Below are 8823 nucleotides of genomic sequence, written 5' to 3'. Positions count from 1 at the left end.
TTGATCCACTTTTTTTTTTCTTATTAACATTCCATTGGTTCTGATAACTTCCCCTGTACATTCCTTGACATTACTGTCTGTTAGATCTCATATATATATATATATATATATATATATATATATATATATATATAAGAGAAAGAAGTGTATACCTAAGGGCTCGTTTTTCCGTGTTTTTAACACAATATTAATGAGATATAACAGACAGTAATGGCAAGGAATGTACAGGGGAAGTTATTAAAATCAATGGAATGTAAATAAGAAGAAAGAAAAGTGGATGAAAAAATTACCAACTGTGAGCAGGAATCGAACCTACGACCTTCGAATTACGCGTTCGATGCTCTAACCACTGAGCTATCACAGTTGGTAATTTTTTCATGCACTTTTCTTTCTTCTTATTTACATTCCATTGATTTTAATAACTTCCCCTGTACATTCCTTGGCATTACTGTCTGTTATATCTCATTAATATTGTGTTAAAAACACGGAAAAACGAGCCCTTAGGTATAACTTCTTTCTCTTATTTAATTGAACGAGGGTCTCGTACTGGCAGACTTGGTGTGTTTAGGTTGTATAAGAGGGACAATTAATCAGCTGCCCGCTCATATTAAGTTCACGTGCTACGTGACGCCAAACATGCGCATAAGAGTGTTTTCACACTCGTTGTTTGGCTTATAGATGGCGCTGACTGTCGCTCCTACTTCTAAAAATTCACAGATAAACCCAAAAAAGTGGATGGAGGGAGGGCCGCTGTGATAGCTCAGTGGTTAGAGCATCGAACGCGTAATTCGAAGGTCGTAGGTTCGATTCCTGCTCACAGTTGGTAATTTTTTCATCCACTTTTCTTTCTTCCTATTTACATTCCATTGATTTTAATAACTTCCCCTGTACATTCCTTGGCATTACTGTCTGTTATATCTCATATATATATATATATATATATATATATATATATATATATATATTGTGAGCGCTGACTATGTACTTCATCTTCATCTGCATGACCAAACCATTGTAGTGATCATCATCGTATGTCACGCGGGCTGGCTCTCTGGCTCGTGCGCCTGGATTAAAGAAGGATAACCTGGTTGCTGCCGTACCGGACGTGGTCTCATAAGTGGTGGAGGTGCTTTGGTTCCCACGTCCTCCTGCTCTACCCGTCACCCCTGGAGCTCCGGTCTGGTCGACGGTTGTGCCCTCAAGCAACAGCAATGGCAGAACCCAACCCGCCCACTGCTGCAACCGCTCCTTCTCAGCCACTTAGGCTTCACTACACCGTGAGTACCTCTCATCGAGACCCTCCGGTATTTTCCGGCCTTCGCAACGAAGACGTCGAAGAATGGCTCGACAGTTATGATCGAACCAGCGTTTGTAATTACTGGGACGAGGCGCACAAACTGCGCTACGTTCCTTTTTACCTCGATGGCGTCGCTAAAACCTGGTATTACAACCACGAGAGCGACTTCTCCAATTGGTCGGCCTTCACGGGGCATCTCCGTCAGGTATTTGGCACATCTGCAGGATGTTCTTTAGTAGCGAAACAGAAGCTCGCAACCCGCATTCAAGGGGACGACGAATTGTATACGTCCTACATTGAAGATATTCTGGCTCTCTGTCGCCGAGCACAAAATGACATGACGGAGGCCGATCGCGTCCGACATCTACTGAAAGGCATCAACTCTGTGGCCTTCAATGCTCTCGTGATTCAGAACCCGACTACCGTCCGGGACGTCATCACTACATGCCAACGCCTGGACGCGCTTCATTCCATGCGCCTTCCACACGCCTCCTGCGACGCTCGCTTTACCAAAGAGCATGAATTGCGGGCCCTTATCCGCACAATTGTCAGAGAAGAACTTCACGGCCTTATTCCAGGCAACCCTACCGTTGCGTCTGTCCACACACCTCCTCCCAACCTGCGAGAGATAATCAAGGACGAACTGGCATCAATGACAGGCGCTGCACATGCCCCGTCTCCTGTGCGCTTCCCAGTGCCTTCGTACGCAGAAGTTGCATCGCGGGTCCCTGCACCAGTTCCAACCGTGCCTGCGGCCGTCGGATGCGACCATGTGGCTGCGATGACAATGCAAGCGCCAAGGCTACGCCACTATTCTACATGGCGTCCTCCCCGCCCCATCTGCTTCTACTGTGGCATAAGGGGTCATATATCCCGTTTTTGCCGCCGCCGTCAGCAGGATGAACGACGTGGTTACTCAGCTTACGAGAGAGACTTTTCCCCGAGACCCGATGAATACGATCCCGCACTTATCCATCCACCTTCCGTCAGTCGCCCTCCCCTCCACGGTCTCATGCTGGGCCTCATCCTTCTCGTTCATCTCGCCGCCGTTCTCCGTCACCGTTTCGGCGTACGTCATCACCCTTGCGTCCCGCTCCGATCTCTCGGGACTCGGAAAACTAGAAGGTGCAGTTTTTGGAGGGGAAACTGCTTGTCGTCGGAACGCTACAACTCCTCCGTCTCGTCCAGCTAATTTACTGCCTGTTTCTGTGGAAGGTGTTTTTGTTGACGCCCTTATAGACACTGGAGCCGCAATTTCGGTAATTGTTCGTGAATTGTGTTTTCGCCTGCGTAAAGTGCAAACTCCTTATGCCGGTCCCATGTTATGCGGTGCTAATGACAGTCCGATTCGCCCGACCGGGTTGTGCACTGCTCGTATTCTCATCAATGGAATCCGTCATCACATACAATTGGCTGTGCTGTCTTCGTGCGCTCATCAGATAATCTTAGGCTGGGACTTCTTGTCAGCGGCGTCTGCTGTGATTTCGTGTGGTCGGCCCCTCATTCGTATTACGGACACTGAGCTTTCTTCTGCTGCCGACCTTTCGTCGCCCAACCTTGTAACAGCTGCGGATTTCCTCCTGCCTCCCGGACGAGAACGTGTCCTTACGATCAAGTCACGTGACATTCTAGATGGTGACGCTGTGGTTGCTCCTTGCCAGCGCTGCATTTTTCGAGGGATCACCATCGCATCTTGTTTAGTGCGGTTCTCCCGTGGTTATGCAAGCATCACGGCCTGCAACACGACGCCAGAACCACTTCTTTTGCCTGAGGGGACCACTGTTGCCAGCATTACCGAAGAAGCACCGCTTTGTGTCGTCACTGGTTCATCTGCTTCGTCATCCTCAAAGTGTATGCCAGCGAAAGATGCATTTCCTGCTCTCAAGGCCACTTTGTGTGAACATCTCAACCCAACGCAAACGGATGCCTTGCTAGCGTTATTAATGAAGCACAAAACTTGCTTTGACGTTTGTTCCGAAGGTCTGGGTCAAACAACAGTGACCGCCCATCGTATCGACACCGACGGATCCCGTGTGATTCGCCGCCGCCCTTACCGTGTGTCGGCTTCTGAGCGCAAGCTTATAGAAGAACAAGTCAACGACATGCTCGCGCGCAACATCATCAGGCCTTCGACAAGCGCATGGTCTTCTCCTGTCGTACTAGTGAAAAAAAAGGATGGCACGGTACGGTTTTGCATTGATTACAGATCACTCAACAAAATCACTCGTAAGGACGTCTACCCAATGCCTCGCATTGACGACGCTCTTGATACTTTACAAGGTGCCGAGTACTTTTCAAGTCTCAACTTGCGCTCCGGTTATTGGCAGATTCCAATGCACGAGTCTGATAAAGAGAAGACTGCGTTTGCTACGCCAGATGGGCTCTTTGAATTCAATGTAATGCCTTTCGGCCTGTGCAATGCCCCAGCCACATTCGAACGGATGATAGACACGGTACTGCGGGGATTAAAATGGAAGACCTGCCTTTGCTACCTGGACGACATTGTCATTTTTTCGTCGAGCTTCTCACAGCACCTGGAACGGCTAGACGAAGTCCTCACGTGTTTAGCTAAGGCCGGTCTCCAGCTCAACACTAAGAAGTGTCGGTTTGCCAGTCACAGCATCAAGGTATTAGGTCATGTCGTCAGTAAACATGGCGTTGAGCCCGATCCCGACAAGGTTGCCGCGGTACTGCACTTTCCTACACCAACCACACAGAAAGACCTCCGCAGCTTCCTTGGCTTAGCGTCGTATTTCCGCCGCTTTGTACGTGATTTCGCTACTATTACGGCTCCTCTACACAAACTTCTGACCACGAGCGCGCCCTTTGCCTGGTCGGATGACTGCGAAGCCGCTTTTCACACCCTCAAGCGATGCCTCACATCACGGCCAGTGCTTCGCCATTTCGACCCTGCAGCACTTACTGTGCTACACACTGACGCAAGTGGACTTGGCATCGGTGCTGTCCTTCTTCAGCGGAACCAAGCTTCCGAAGAACAAGTCGTGGCCTACGCGAGCCGTACTCTGTCACATGCTGAGCGAAACTACAGCATCACTGAGCAAGAATGTCTCGCCATCGTGTGGTCCATCCAAAAATTTCGTCCTTACTTATACGGCCGGCATTTCACAATAGTGACTGACCATCATGCTCTGTGTTGGTTATCGTCTCCCAAAAATTTGTCGGGACGCCTTGGCCGTTGAGTACTACGATTGCAAGAGTATGACTACAGTGTCACATATAGGTCGGGCCGAGAGCACCAAGATGCTGACGCTTTGTCCCGTTGCCCGCTCTCGCAAAGCGCCGAAGTGTCACCTTCCATCTGTTCGTCACCGCCTGCCAAAGTGACCAAACAGACGGCTGCTCCTTCGAAGCAGTTAGTTGCCTCGGCGGACCTTCTTTCGTCCACAGATCTCGCCTCGCTCCAACATGCCGATACCTACTGCCGCACAATCATCGATCGGCTCACTGGCTTATCACGTGCTCCAAACAGCCGCCTAAGACGACAACTTGCCCGTTTCAAGCTTCAAGAGGGAACATTATGTCGGCAAATTTACCATCCTCTCGGTAGCCAATGGGTTCCCGTCATTCCCCGCTCACTTCGTCTGGAAGTTCTACAAGCGTTTCATGACGATGCGACAGCTGGCCACTTAGGATTCCACAAGACCTACGACCGCCTCAGGACTCGCTGCTTTTGGCCTGGCCTCTCCACTTCTGTCGCCAAGTACGTCGCTTCCTGCGCGTCATGCCAGCACCGAAAACGTACCACGTCTCTTCCCGCGGGGCCACTGCAACCACTGCCGTGCCCGTCCACTCCCTTTGAATTTGTGGGCATAGACTTATACGGACCTCTTCCGCTTACGCCAGCCGGTCACCGCTGGATTGTTACTGCCGTAGACCACCTTACTCGCTACGCGGAGACGGCAGCTCTTTCATCTGGTGCTACCTCTGAAGTAGCCGATTTTTTCCTTCGCGCCATTATTTTACGACATGGCGCACCGCGTGTGCTTCTTAGTGACCGTGGCAAGACATTTCTTTCACATGTCCTTGCTGAAGTCCTAAAGGCCTCTAACACCATCCACAAGACCACATCAGCGTATCACCCAGAAACTAATGGTCTGACTGAGCGTTTTCACCGAACTTTGTCCGACATGATCTCTATGTACGTGCAACCAGATCTCAAAAACTGGGACACAATACTTCCTTTTGTCACGTTCGCATATAACACTGCCATACAGCGTACAACGAAATTTAGCCCTTTTTTTCTCGTGTATGGCCGTGTACCGACTTTTGTTCTGGACAGCACCTTTTTGTCCACATCTTCCAATCCATCTTCATCTCTCCCGGAAGAGTTCGCCGCTCGCGTCGCCCGCTGCCGTGAAATCGCCCGCGCCAACACTGCTACCATTCAGGACAAGAGAAAAATCGACATTGATGCGAAGCGCCGAGTTGTTGTGTTCCGCCCAGGCGACGAAGTCCTTTTGTGGACACCTGTTCGTGTACCTGGGCTCTGCAAAAAATTCCTTCACCGGTATCTCGGTCCATACACCGTCCTGGAACGAACATCTGAAGTCAACTATCGCGTTGCTCCTGTCAACGCGGCTTCTGATCGTCGTCGCCGCCACACCGAGATCGCCCACGTCTCTCGACTGAAACGATATATTCGGCGTCCCAACCCTTTCTAACTTGCTGCCCTCTTTCGCGAAGGGGGGAAAATAGTGTGAGCGCTGACTATGTACTTCATCTTCATCTGCATGACCAAACCATTGTAGTGATCATCATCGTATGTCACGCGGGCTGGCTCTCTGGCTCGTGCGCCTGGATTAAAGAAGGATAACCTGGTTGCTGCCGTACCGGACGTGGTCTCATAATATATATATATATATATATATATATATATATATATATATATATATATATATATATATATATATATATATATATATATATATATATATAACGGACAGTAAACCAAGGAATGTATCGGGGAAGTTATTAGAACAAACGGAATGTAAATAAGAATATAGTAAAATGGGGTAAAAAAATTGCCAGCCGTGAGCACGTTCGTTTCCTGCAATGCTGTCCATCAGCGAATGATGGACAGCATTTTACGCGGTCTCAAATGGTACATATGCTTGTGCTATCTTGACGACGTTGTGGTATTTTCACCCGATTTCACTTCGCATCTCACTCGTCTGCGTAAAAATCTACAGTGCCTTACAAACGCCAGGCTTCAGCTTAACTTGAAAAAATGTCACTTCGGGGCTAAACAACTCACCATACTTGGGCATGTCGTCTCGAAAGCCGGCATCCTTCCCGACCCTGACAAGCTTCCCGCTGTTGCCGAATTTCCTAAGCCGACTACAGTTAAAGAACTACGGAGCTTTGTGGGCCTCTGCTCCTATTTTCGTCGGTTTGTCCGGAACTTTGCTTCCATAATCGCTCCGCTCACCAAACTCCTTGCGGGTTCTGCAGATCTTTCGAATTGGACAGCAGCCTGTGACGAATCCTTCGCAACACTGCACCAACTCCTTACCTCACCACCCGTACTGCGTCATTATGATCCTACTGCGCCGAACGAAGTACACCTGGATGCAAGTGGCGTTGGCCTTGTTGCAGTACTCGTGCAACGCAAACCAGGTTTTACGGAGTATGTGGTCGCCTACGCCAGCCGCGCCCTTACTAAGGCAGAAGCCAACTATTCTGGTACGGAAAAAGAGTGCCTGGCGATTGTGTGGGCGTTAAGCAAGTTTCACCCCTATTTGTACGGCCAAACTTATGATGTAGTAACTGGCCATTACGCATTCTGTTGGTTGGCTTCACTGAAAGATGCTTCTGGTCGCCTCGGACGTTGGGCACTGCGCCTCCAGGAATTCGACATACGCGTCGTCTACCAATCAGGGCGAAATAACTCTGACGCAGAGGCGCTTTCACAATCACCCGTGAAATCTGATGATACGGAAATATCTTCCCGTGACCTTCCCCTTTCTGCCGTCAGCGTCACGGACATTCGAACAGCGGAAAGACCCTTGGATTGTCTCGCTCTTGAATATGCCCTGTGACGCATCAACTTCGGTTTACCCGCGTTCTATTCGCCGCCAAGCAACGCATTTCGTCATTCGGGATGGCCCGTTATACCGTCGCAACTATCAAGTGGTTGGTCGCAAATGGCAGCTAGTCATACTCAGCCATACGCGGTCTGATATCTGCGAATATTTTCATGCTGAGCCGCAACACGCACACGCCGGTGCGCTAAAGACGTGTGAACGGATCCGCCAACATTACTACAGACGGGGTATGTACACGTTTGTCCGCAAACACAATCGCTCATGTTCCCTATGTCAGCAGCGCAAGACATTTCCTCCATCACCCGGTCAACTGCAGCCTTTACCATGTCCTGCACGCCCATTTGACCGTGTTGGGATTGACCTATACGGCCCGCTACCGTGCTCAGTTGGTGGTAATTGATGGGTGATATTGGCTGCTGACCATCTGACAAGGTACGCCGAAACGGCAGCGCTACCTTCGGCTGGTGCTTGTGACGTTGCAACCTTCACCTTGCATCAGTTTGTTCTTCGTCATGGTGCACCACGGGAGCTCCTGAGTGACAGATGTCGCGTATTTTTGTCCGAAGTTCTGCAGCAGCTCCTACGTTCATGCCGTACTGTACACCACACATCAACAGCATACCACCCCCAGACGAACGGCCTAACGGAACGTTTCAATAGAACCCTGGGAGACATGCTCGCTATGTATATTGATTGCGACCACTCCAATTGGGACGTTGTTCTTTATTTCGTGACGTACGCCTACAATAAGGCGATTCAATCAACAACAGGCTTCTCTCCATTTTTTCTTTTATATCGTCTTGACCCATGAAGCACACTCGACACAATTCTGCCAAACAATCCTGATGCCTCCAATTTCAGCCCAGTTTCTGAAAGGCCTAACATGCCGAAGAGTGTCGTCAGCTTGCACGGTCCTTCACAGCCAATAATCAAGCCCTCCAAAAAGATCCCCACGACTGTGATCTTGTTCAGGACACCGTCCCCGTCGGTTCTCTCGTGTGGCTCCGACTGCCTTTCCACTCTCGTGGGCTGACTCCCAAGTTTGCCCCGAAGTATACAGACCCTTACCGCGTGATGCAGCACCCGTCTTCTGTCACCTATGTGATTGAACCACTCAAGTCGTCCACGGACAAGCGCCGCCTTGGTCGAGTCACCTCAAGCCCTGCCACAACCCTCCTTTTCTCTCGTCACCTTGAGTCGCCAGGATGGCTCGTCTTCGGCATCGGGGTATTGTAGTGGAAAATACGCAAGGCACTGAATAGTGGGATCATCTCTCTCTGAGTGCGAAGCACGAGTGTGTGCACGAGCTGTAGACGCTGGACTGCTCGAGCATTTCTGGACTGCTCGAGCATGTAAATAAGAAGAAAAGAGGGTGGAAGAATAACCAGCCGTGAGCAGGAACGGCTGATTATTCTTTCAGCCTCTTTTCTTTCTTCTTATTTCAATTCCATTTGTTCTAGT

General features: G+C 49.7%; 2 non-coding genes across 2 annotated transcripts; one reads left to right on the top strand and one right to left on the bottom strand.

Moving 5' to 3' along the window:
• Positions 1-291: 291 nt before the first annotated feature.
• Positions 292-364, bottom strand: TRNAT-CGU (transfer RNA threonine (anticodon CGU)). The gene has a single exon. It is a non-coding gene; the product is annotated as a tRNA-Thr (tRNA).
• A 385-nt stretch (positions 365-749) lies between these two features.
• Positions 750-822, top strand: TRNAT-CGU (transfer RNA threonine (anticodon CGU)). The gene has a single exon. It is a non-coding gene; the product is annotated as a tRNA-Thr (tRNA).
• Positions 823-8823: the final 8001 nt, after the last annotated feature.

This window comes from Rhipicephalus microplus, chromosome 8, assembly GCF_043290135.1.
Source record: "Rhipicephalus microplus isolate Deutch F79 chromosome 8, USDA_Rmic, whole genome shotgun sequence".
NCBI lineage: Eukaryota > Metazoa > Arthropoda > Arachnida > Ixodida > Ixodidae > Rhipicephalus > Rhipicephalus microplus.
The sequence above is the reverse complement of the archived record's forward strand: the minus strand, read 5'-3'. Positions and strand labels throughout refer to the sequence as shown.